The sequence below is a fragment of the Nicotiana attenuata genome, unplaced genomic scaffold (assembly GCF_001879085.1).
Source record: "Nicotiana attenuata strain UT unplaced genomic scaffold, NIATTr2, whole genome shotgun sequence".
In the NCBI taxonomy this organism is placed as follows: Eukaryota; Viridiplantae; Streptophyta; class Magnoliopsida; order Solanales; family Solanaceae; genus Nicotiana; species Nicotiana attenuata.
The window spans coordinates 1-10,947 of NW_017678065.1; the positions used below are offsets into that span (position 1 = coordinate 1).

Consider the following 10,947-nt stretch of genomic DNA (forward strand, 5'->3'; position numbering starts at 1 on the left):
CATCAGAAATTGCAGGTCCAGGTGTTGCAAGCCCCCAGCACGGCCGCGATCATTTCTGCACGGTCCGCGCTGGAAACCGCGCGGCCGCGGTGCATTTCTGCGCGGTCCGCGTGGCTAGGTTCAGAGGGCCAGTGAACTCTAGGTCAACCAGCGCTGCCGCGCACCAAATCAATGCGGTCCGCGAGGCATTTTTGCGCGGTCCGCGCCAGTCCTTCCGCAAAGTATATAAATCTGAGATTTTCAGTCATTTTGCACTTTTTCAAAACCCAAAACATAAGAGGCGATTTTCCAAACGATTCTTCTCCTTCAAAACGATTGATAAGTGATTTCTAACTTATTTTCCTTGCTTCATAACATCTTTAAATATAATTTCAACTCCCAAACAAAGATTTTAATGGGGGAATTTGGGAATTTAGGGTAGAACTAGGGTTTCAAAATTTGGGGGTTTTGGACCTCAATTTGAGGTCCGATTCCAAAATAACTTATATATCTGAGTTCATGGGGGAATGGGTAGTCGGGTTTTGGTTCGAACCTCCGGTTTTGACCACGTGGGCCAGGGGGCATTTTGGGGATTTTTGAACAAACTTTGGGAAATTCACTTTTCATGCATTCAAATTTATTAGATTAGCCTTTGTTGATACACTCAAGTAATTTGTGACTAGATTCGAGCGGTTTGGTGGTGAATTCGAAGGGTAAAGCTATACTAGAGGATTGAGTTGAGTTTGGAGCATTTGAGGTAAGTGTTTGTTCTAACTTTGGCTTGAGGGAATAGGATTAGGATGTTATTTGCTGCTTGCTAAATGCGGAGTACGGTGTATAGGCATGGTGACGGTTATCTATGCACCGGAGTCTAGCATGACCGTGAGTCTTAATTGCTTTAATTCGAATGATGCGACACAACTTCCTTGTTTAAATCGATAAACTTCATATAATGTGAGCGGTTGAGGAAGAATCATGGTTGGTATANAAACTCATTTTATACCTTTCTGCAGTGTGAGCAGTTTTGTATATACAGCAGCGGTTTTGGAAGTTTTTAACAGACTCGTCCTGAGATACCTGCAGAACAAACGAAAAACATACTGATTAAATATGATTGCAGGCAAACATATACATCAAACATTACCACATACCCCAGTGCCACTGCAGGGAGCATCCAGCAAAATCCTATCAGCAGTGTTCTGACCAAAGACTTTAGGCAGCTGAAATGATTCCCAGACAAGGTATTAGATCAGAGGACTTAACCATATATTATCACTATGTAAACCAAGAAACAGAGACACAAGGCCAGCAAAATCTGTCAAATCAGTGCCTATAGCTCAATGAAATTAGTATAGAGCTACTTCAGCCAACAAGAATGAGTGCTCATTGCGGGGAAGAAGGTAGAACAACATTGTATGAGATATAAAATGCAGCAAGTTCTAAATGGTAGATTGCAAAATATCCTGGTTCTAACCTCTCTTCCATCATAGTTACAGACAATAGTGTTTTTTACCCCCATGCGATGTAAATTAGCAGTGAGCGATTTAAGTCTTGTCTCCTTCATCTCATTTGCATAAATAAAACTTAATTTTAATTTCCAAAGTGAAATATGTCAGTTCCATTCAGACAATGATTGAAATGGCAAATGATGTTAACCAACAATATGGAAGACAGTTTTACTTACAATTAACTTCAAAACCAGAACCAGGGAGAAGAGAGAAGTTAGAAAAAATATCATGGCATTTATTATTATGTCACAAAAGCTTATGACAAACAACAGGCAGTATATAAGCACATCAGGAGAAGATGTTCATTCAATACAATCTATTTTTTTTAAACAAACAAGAACCTGAAGAAATTTCACTAGAGCAAGCAAACAGATTGACAGCACAGGCTAATGTAAACCACATGACTAAGAATGATGTACATGAGCGCATAGTAAAATACAACGAAAGCACCCAGCATATTTTGGTTCACTGCATTAGAAATTAACAGGACAAGAAATGGAAAACAACGAATTTTTTACCAGGAAATGGCAATAAAGAAAATTGACACCCCAGACGAAATATCTATTTAAAATTCATTCACCCATCGGTATCCAGAAACTATGGATGCACCATGGAGAAAATGGATTTCTTCACAAAAATATCACACGATTAACTGCAAATGAATACATACCACTATTTTTCATCAGTGCAGCAAAATAAGTTGTTTTGCTTCCAGGAGCAGCACTGCACCATGTACAAATTGCCCACTTTAGAAGAGCAGAAGTTACCAAAAGAAGTCCACTTTTCTGCTTACCGAACCAACGGTTAAACAGTCCACAGAAATTGTTTTAGCTTTTGGAATCGTAAGTGGTGCGGGGAGGATGCATTGAGGACTTCATTCCCTCGTGTATTCAGAGCTTCAAATCAGAGAGAGTTAACGGTTCACCAGATTCGCAAGGAACATGAGGGGGAAGTAGTATGGGATCTCACGTTCAGAAGGAACCTACAAGAATGGGTGATAGGGGAGTTCCAAGTTTGTTGGAGTTGCTATACAGGAAAACCAGGCCCCAGTCTAATGGTGACTCATGGAGATGGGCATTGAGGAGTGATGGGTTGTTCACAGTCAAGTCCTTCTACCAGAGTTTGTTGGTGAGAGAGGAGGCATTTTCCCCACACACATCGATTTGGATTCCTAGGGTACCTAGGAAGGTGTGCTTTTTTGCATAGTTGGCAGCGAGGGGAGTGATTATGACAGCTGACAATCTGAGGAAGAGAGGTATTACACACATCAGCTGGTGCTATATGTGTAAATGCTCGGGGGAAGAAGGTGATCATCTTTTGTTGCACTGTTCTGTGTCAACGGGCTTGTGGAGGGTAATCCTGAACTTTTTTGGTGTTCAATGGGCGACGCCAGGCACTGTTAGAGACATGCTGCATAGCTGGTCCGGTTTCCGTACAAAAGGCACGGAAGATTGCTCCGTTAGCACTCATGTGGGTCGTTTGAACGGAAAAAGATAGGAGAGCTTTTGAGGGGATTGAAAATAATTTTGCACATTTAAGGAATAGTCTTGTCTTTGATTGCTTTTTGGTTCACCAATGTAGTCCCTACTTGTATAGATGATTGGGTGTCTTTTGTAGAGAATCATGTTTTGATGCAGATTCTCTATCTTTTGATATACCGCTTGTATACGAGAGTTTCTCCCTTTTTTAATGATATCATTTACCTGATAAAAAATAAAAATAAAAATTTAGCTGCCCTCTCAACGGAAAAGATATTAAAAATGGATAACTTGAACCTAAGATGGACAAAGTTGCTGATCTAAAGAAAGAAAAGAGAAAATACAAGTGAAGAGGAACAGAAGATGCATTATTTTGTTACATTAGCTTTTTCCTAGACTATCTAAATATGCACTGGACAACTCTTACAGCAATCAACTTGTTAATTCTTACTGATACATAAATGATGATGAAAAGATAATAAAAAAAGATCTCAATTAAAAACTAACTGAATAGTGAAAAATTCAATGATGGACAATCGAAGCAAACATTAGTAGACAAAATTATTTACTTACGCCATATCAACAACACGTTCATTCTCCTGAGGGGCAAGGGGCATTACGGGCATAAAACTAAGAACTCGCACCTTGGAGCTGTAAGCAAGTAATTTGTTTGAAATAAGCATTACAGGTGCAAAGCCATCTTTTAAAATGTAATGACCAGCCATGTACTCGGGAGTAGCACCAACTAAGGAGGATACATATGAAATAACATTGATACCTAAATAATGGGTCAACCCAAAGAAAACACAGTTAATCCTTGTACCTTTGCTTAATGGGTCCAAATTGACACCTCTGTTAAGAAGAACACCAGCTAAATCGCTTCAACCCCGTCAAAGCAATAATACACTATGAGTCAACCATCAGAGCGACAAAAGTTAAGGATAGAAAAGAGGCAGAGAAAAATATGACCTTTAAAGTGTTTGTCCGCAGAGAAATAGGCCGGGGCTTTTCAAATGCTTCAATAAGTTCAATCAGCTCAACAGCAGTAAGGTCACATATCATTCACACTGAAATGAAAAGGGAAAGGGTGCAGAGTCTAGACTAGTTTGAGTTAGAAATTATCTCCACTAATGCTTCAATCACAAAATCATTGTATCCATAATATGAACACAAGTCCCTTTTAAGTTGATCAACGTAATCCTTACGTGTCACACCTTCTTGCCTCAATGACTTCAAATTTGAAAGCACTCGAACAACTGCATTTATTTTTATTATATTTCAATTTCAATGATAATGTTACTTCTCGAAAGAAAAATAATTCAGAAGAAAAAGAAACTCACTCTCTTTTATCCTCCTTTGGAGATTAGAGAGGCCCGGGGTTCTATGTGTTTCTTCTTCAAGCTCCTAAAAATACAAAGACATATTGATATTTTATACTTCAATACCACATAAGAGGGGATGATTTGTGTGGTACCCAATTTTCTCTTAGCTTGATTATAGAAGGATCTAGTTCTTCTTGATGGATTATTATATGCAGCGGAAGCAATCCCAGTATCAAAATCACATGTAATCTAGACAACTAGCATAAACAGGATTTCACGGGTTACCTCTTGAAGCGTGAGCAAAACTCCTTTATCACGTGAGCGTCCAATTCTACAGCAACTCAATGAATTCTCTACCACCCGCACGATCACGATCTCCGAACGTTCCACCGTCTTCTACTGTGTTACCCAAATAATACCCGGAAATAGTAATTTCGTGTGGGTGAAATTTCTAAGGAAAAGGGGCTGAAATTCGGCCACCATGTGCTCCCCTTCTAGGTGGAAAAACTTATGTATTTATAGCACAAGTTTTAAGGGTTAAAACCCTTTTACAAAACTTGTTGGGTTTTCTTTTCCATCAGAAAAAGGATTCCTTTATTTTCTATTATTTAGGCACAATAGGAACCACAAAATTTAATTAACAAGGCTTCCAATTATGGAATTAATTTATAATTCTCGAAATTAATATCCACCATAATTAATTATGAATTATTCCACTAAAAATTCGTAATTGCACTCCTTATTCAATTTCGAAATTCATCCATTAACTCTTATTTAACTCCCCATGTTAAGATTCAGATACTAATCAATTAAATTAAATTACTGACGATTTAATTTATTGATTATTTCCTTCAGACTTTCGCTTAACTTATTTTATGTGTCGGATACAAAATCCACCGGCCGGGTTTACACACGAAAACTTATAAGCTTTCATGAAGGTGTATCATCAATCTCTAAACCGAGACATGGATTCCATCAACTAACTATTACTTCGCCAATGTACATTATTATTATCCAATTTACCAGGCATATTGACCCACGAAAGAATCTCGCCTTTTAATAAATCAAAACAATAATAATATACACAACTAATAATAATTATATCAAGATTAAGAGTATAAGTACATTTAATGGCTAGAGACTTTATTTTATTAAGTCAGTATAAAATACTTATCTCTACTTGGTCCGTTCAATACATACAAAATGTACTAGCACAAGAAGTTGGAATTAAACCATTCCCATAATCAAGATAAATTATATTTAATCTTGTGCTACAATCATTCCTGATGGTTTGTCCAATTCTATCATTAGATTGTGAACTCAAATTTTATACTTATAAGAACCGATGATTTAATCTTCCGTGTATAAGCTAATCTCTATACACTAAATCATCTACTATATAAGCAAAGGACACCGACTAATATATGATCTATTAAAACTTTATTAAAATTGAATGAACAATATTATCATAATAAATACTATATCTAAACCAAATCCATGGTTAATAGTATATATCCCAACAATCTCCCACTTAGACTTTTAACCATGACAATTATCAGAATATACTATATCTAAACGCATGGTTAATAGTATATGCCCCAACAATCTCCCACTTAGACTCATAACCATGCATCTACAACTTTCTCAGGCATTCTTTTACATGACTATTAAACATCTTCACCAAATAAGGTTTTGTTAAAGAATCTTGCCAAGTTATTTCTGATGCAATATTTGTCCAGTAGTGCTTTGTCGTAACCATCTAGTTTGGTATTAAACTCTTCAGGGATCCTGTTACTGAAACTATCCCAAGAGTGTACACCGAACTATGATTTTCTTTAGCATTCTCCCACTACGACGAAGTACTACTAATATTACCTTCATTACCTTACGGCATTGAAATATTAGTGACTTCTTACTATAGTGTTCACTGTTCAAACATCACTCCCACTCGATAAAGGCATATTATGTCTATTAACGTTCTCCCACTACTCAAATGCAATGGAACGTCAATTCCGACTTGTGGGTTTTGATGTTCTTGAACGTCGATTTGCCTTATTTTTGGATATTCAATAAACATGCACCTTCCATTCTTAGTTCCAACTTACATATCCGCTTTCCCTTTCAGTACATATGCAGGACAATCCTATATCTGAACATGTCACGGACTGAGCTTACATTCAGTCCACTGTTCTACAAATGTCCCAGGTACTAACTTAGAAGGAACTAAATTTAGAATGCAATTTGCAGTTTCTAGAAAATATTCCAAAAAAAAATAAGGCAATCTGAATAACACGTCATTAATCTATCCATGTCCAAAAGAGACTTATTTCTTCTTTCTACCACACCACTCTATTATGGAGTTTACGGTGTAGTCAATTGAGATGTAATCCTTTATTCTGATAAGTAACAAAAGAACTCTTTAGCGAGGTGCTCGCTACTACAATCAAATTGCAGTAACTTAATATATTTCCTTGGTGCTTCTCCGTTTCAAGTCTTAAAATCTTGATTTACTTAATTCATTAAGACTTACGGTGCATCAAATAAATATATTAATATTTTGAGTAATCATTTATGAACGTCACAAAAATACTCAAAACTATCTCTCACCAGTATGCTCATTTAACCATACAAATCAGAAGGAATTCATTCTAGCTTATCACTAGCTTTATTTTCTTTTGAAGGGATACAACCTTTAGTCAAATTTCCTTCCAAACAGGATCTACAAGTTGGTAGTGCCTCTACTTTCAATGAACCTTAAGGTCCATCCTTGACCAACTTGAAATCCTATCTAGATTAATATGACTTAGACAAAAGTGCACAGATAAGTTTTACTCAATTTTGAAGAACATATTCTCTTATGAGGTAGACTATTATTGTTCTATTCAGGAGAGACATTAATATACAATAACAAGGTCATGCATTCATGCACCACAAGAGATAAAATGTTTATCAAGCTCAATAACTCAAGAGTTATTTGAAAAATAAAACAAATATCCATCTCTTATTTTGCCCAGAAACCGGAATTAAATTCCTTCTAACAAAAGCACATATATTGCATCCTTTAAATTAATGTCTTAGCACTAAAAGAAAATTTTAACAAGTAATACGACAAATTACATAAAGTCATTGTGGAGTTGAGATAAAAATATTAAATAGATCATAATAAGTCAAAACACTGAATACTAAAATTCAGACTGCATTCAATATTTATATACATACATGCATCTCGAATAATAAATTTCGATGGGAAAAGAATCATTCATGCAAAGTATATTATATAATGCAAGAATTATACAATCCAAAAATAAATAGAACCAACTCATATGAAGAGTATACTATTATTTTCAGTCAATTGTATATAACCTTTTAGTACAAAATTTTTTAACACACTGAACATATATGTCATGCATCTTGAATAGCAATTTCGATGGGAAAAGAACTACTCATGCAACATACATATGTAATGCCAGATTATTCACTCTAATAATTAAAACAGACCCAACTCAGATGGAGAGTATACTGTTAATTTAAGTCAAGTGAACATCATTTTTAATAGCTCTAGTTCCATTGATCCAACATGTATACTCAGATGGAGAGTAAGTACATGATATCAATTACTAGTATTTCACCTAGTGAGCTTACAATAAATTTATCCGATATGGAGGAAGACCTAAAGTCAACGCGTAAATTTATTACTCACTTGAAATTAATAGTGGAAGACCATAGAAATATATTTCTATCACCACTTAATCATGATTGTATTTTAGTTATAAAATTGATTCAACCCTTAAAAATCAGATGGAAAGCTAATACATGTTATCAATAACTAGTAACTATATCCAGTGAGTTCATAATAAATTTATCCGATATGGAGGAAGACCTAACGTCAACGCATAAATTTATTATCTCACTATAAATAAAAAATGCAGATCATAGGGGTTAATTCCTATCACCACTTTATCACAACCATGAACTTTTCTCTGAGGATTAAGTTCCATAATTAAAAAAATGCTCAAAACCCCATTTAAACAGTCTTAAAACGCTAAAATTAATGTTTTTCACTGCACAGCAGTGAGTATTGTTCATTGGGCTGTCTCTGATAAGCCTACCAAATTTCATATCAATCGAAGATCGTTAAAATCACAACCACCAAAAATTGCGACCAAATTTGGAAAATTACCATTTTAAGCATTGTTTAAGAATTTAAAATATGACCTACATTCTTATCATATACCAATTCATGTCAAATTAGCATGTGTTATCATGTTCCAGATTAGACATAAATAAAATGATAGAAAGAATGACTTTTCGTATGTAAATCACATTTTAATCCGCCAAACCTCCAAAAAACTCATCTAAACGATCCCGAAGCGTCATTCGGATGATCCTACCAAATTTCAGGTCATTCGGAGATCGTGAAATTTACGATCGCCAAAAACTTGACCAAATTCGAATAAATTATGTTTGGCGTATTTAGGATTAAATCCATGTGATTTGCATTCTTGCTATATATCATATCAAGTTAAACCATCATGTTTCAGATTTAACACAAATATAGCTGATATATAAAGAATAATTTTTCATATTTATAACAAATTCAATTTAATAAACTGCTTGAAAACCCATCTAAACGACCTCAAAATGCCGAAAAACAGCATGATGCACTGCTTAGCAGTGAGTTTTTCTCACTAGATCGTTTTCGATGAACCTACCAAGTTTCAGGTCAATCGGAGTTCGTCAAATTCGTGACCACCAACTTGTAACCAAACTCGGAGAATAACCGTTATAAGCAGTTTCATGAATTAAAATAAATATGATATTGATTTCCATTCTTCTTATAATTATACTATGAGCTCAAGGCATATACGTCACGAACCGAAACCCGCACTAGTCGTGATGGCGCCTCTCGTGAAGACAAGGCCAGCCAACAGAACAACGCCTCTTTCAAAATTATTAAACATAAATGAATAGATGAATACAACTTATTGACAATAATAATCGATATTTACAACCCAACACAGCCCGACCGGGGTGTCACAAGTCATGAGCATCTAGAGAAGTCTGAACACGACTACAGGGCCAATAATACACAGAATAAAATTTAGAATCAAAAGACGAAGTCCGGTGCCGCGAACGCCGGCGGTCACCTTGCTCAGCTACGATAACAGAATCCTCAATCAGCTCTAATCCGCTACCGGGTAACAAATACCTGCAACTGCACGCGAGGTGCAGGGAGTAAAGTGAGTACTCCAACTCAGTGAGCAATAAAAGTAAATAATAACTGAGCAGCAAGAAAACACGTAAGGCACTCCATCATGCTATATAGAGCAGTGCAACCCTTTGAGAAAAACAGTAAAACCGTGAAATCCTTTAGAAAATATCTGGGCTCAGTTAAAACCTCTTTTAAAAATATCTTTCTCAACAGTTAAGCAAATGAATGCGAAACAGCTAGTGCAAGTCAGCACATAAGTCAGCCCCTCGGGCACAGCACTCCATTAACAAATAACACCAGGGTATCAAGTGAACAGTGCAAGAAGTAGCATGTATGCCAATGGAATGAGAGTGCTGAATGTCATGACACGTAATACAACCAGGAACCAATGCATGAGTGCAATGCAATGCATATGACCGCTGCGGCGTGCAGCCCGAGCCATCCATATTTAACATCGACGGCGCTCACTGGGGGTGTGTACAGACTCCGGAGGGGCTCCTACAGCCCAAGCGCAAATAATCAAGCCATCTCGTGGCACCAACCAGGCCCTTGGCCTCAATATCAATAAAATACCGCTGCGGCGCGCAGCCCGAGCCATCCATATATCCAGAAATCATTATAACACTGCTGCGGCGCGCAGCCCGATCCATGCTCAGTCCAGAAATGCACATATGCCACTTGGGCAATATTAAAATAATAGTTCTCAACTCAAAACGTCAATAAAATATTGTTTGAGTTTTCAAATCTTAGAAAAAATGGCTGAGTTTGCAAAACAGTATTAAAACCCTGGACCGAGATCAAATAATATGCAAGTAATGCGAAAACAGTGATATCAATCCCTGAAAGACTCACATAGTTGGCACGAAGCCCAAACATGGCAATCAGCCCAAATTATGATGATAACAAGTAGTTTCAGTCAAATACGCGGTAAAAATCGACAACCGGGACGGACCAAGTCACAATCCACAACGGTGCTCTACCCCACGCTCACATCCAGCGTGCAAGTCACCTCAATACAGCACTATGATGTGCAAATCCGGGGTTTCAAACCCTCAGGATATCATTTACAAGTATTACTCACCTCGAAACGGTGAAATCTCTAGCTCGTGACGCCTTTGCCCCTCAAACCGGCCTCCACGCGCGTCGATTGTATCCAAAATCAGAGCGAATACATCATAATATGATAAGGGAACAATACCCAATCGAAAACAATCGAAAAATAGCAAAAATCTCGAAACTAGCAAAACCCGAGCCCCGGGCCCACTTCTCAAAACTCAGAAATTTTTACATCAATACGTTCCTTAACTCCTCACGAGTTCATACATACCAAAATTTCTCAAATCCGGCCTCAAATGGTCCTTCAAATCCCCAAATCAAATTTCAAAAATCTCAAGCCTTAGTTCTTCCATTTTTGCTCAAGTTTCCATGAATTTCTAGGTGGATTTCAC

At 36.8% G+C, this 10,947-nt stretch overlaps 1 long non-coding RNA gene across 2 annotated transcripts; it reads right to left on the reverse strand.

The window, feature by feature from the left end:
* Nucleotides 1-1,127: 1,127 nt before the first annotated feature.
* Nucleotides 1,128-4,371, reverse strand: LOC109221538. Of its 2 annotated transcripts, XR_002067275.1 has the most exons (5): nucleotides 4,306-4,371; nucleotides 3,789-4,221; nucleotides 3,539-3,616; nucleotides 2,158-3,190; nucleotides 1,128-1,199 (listed from the first exon to the last, which is right to left on the reverse strand). It is a non-coding gene; the product is annotated as an uncharacterized LOC109221538 (long non-coding RNA). The 2 variants fall into 2 exon arrangements; XR_002067276.1 differs by lacking the exon at nucleotides 3,539-3,616.
* Nucleotides 4,372-10,947: the final 6,576 nt, after the last annotated feature.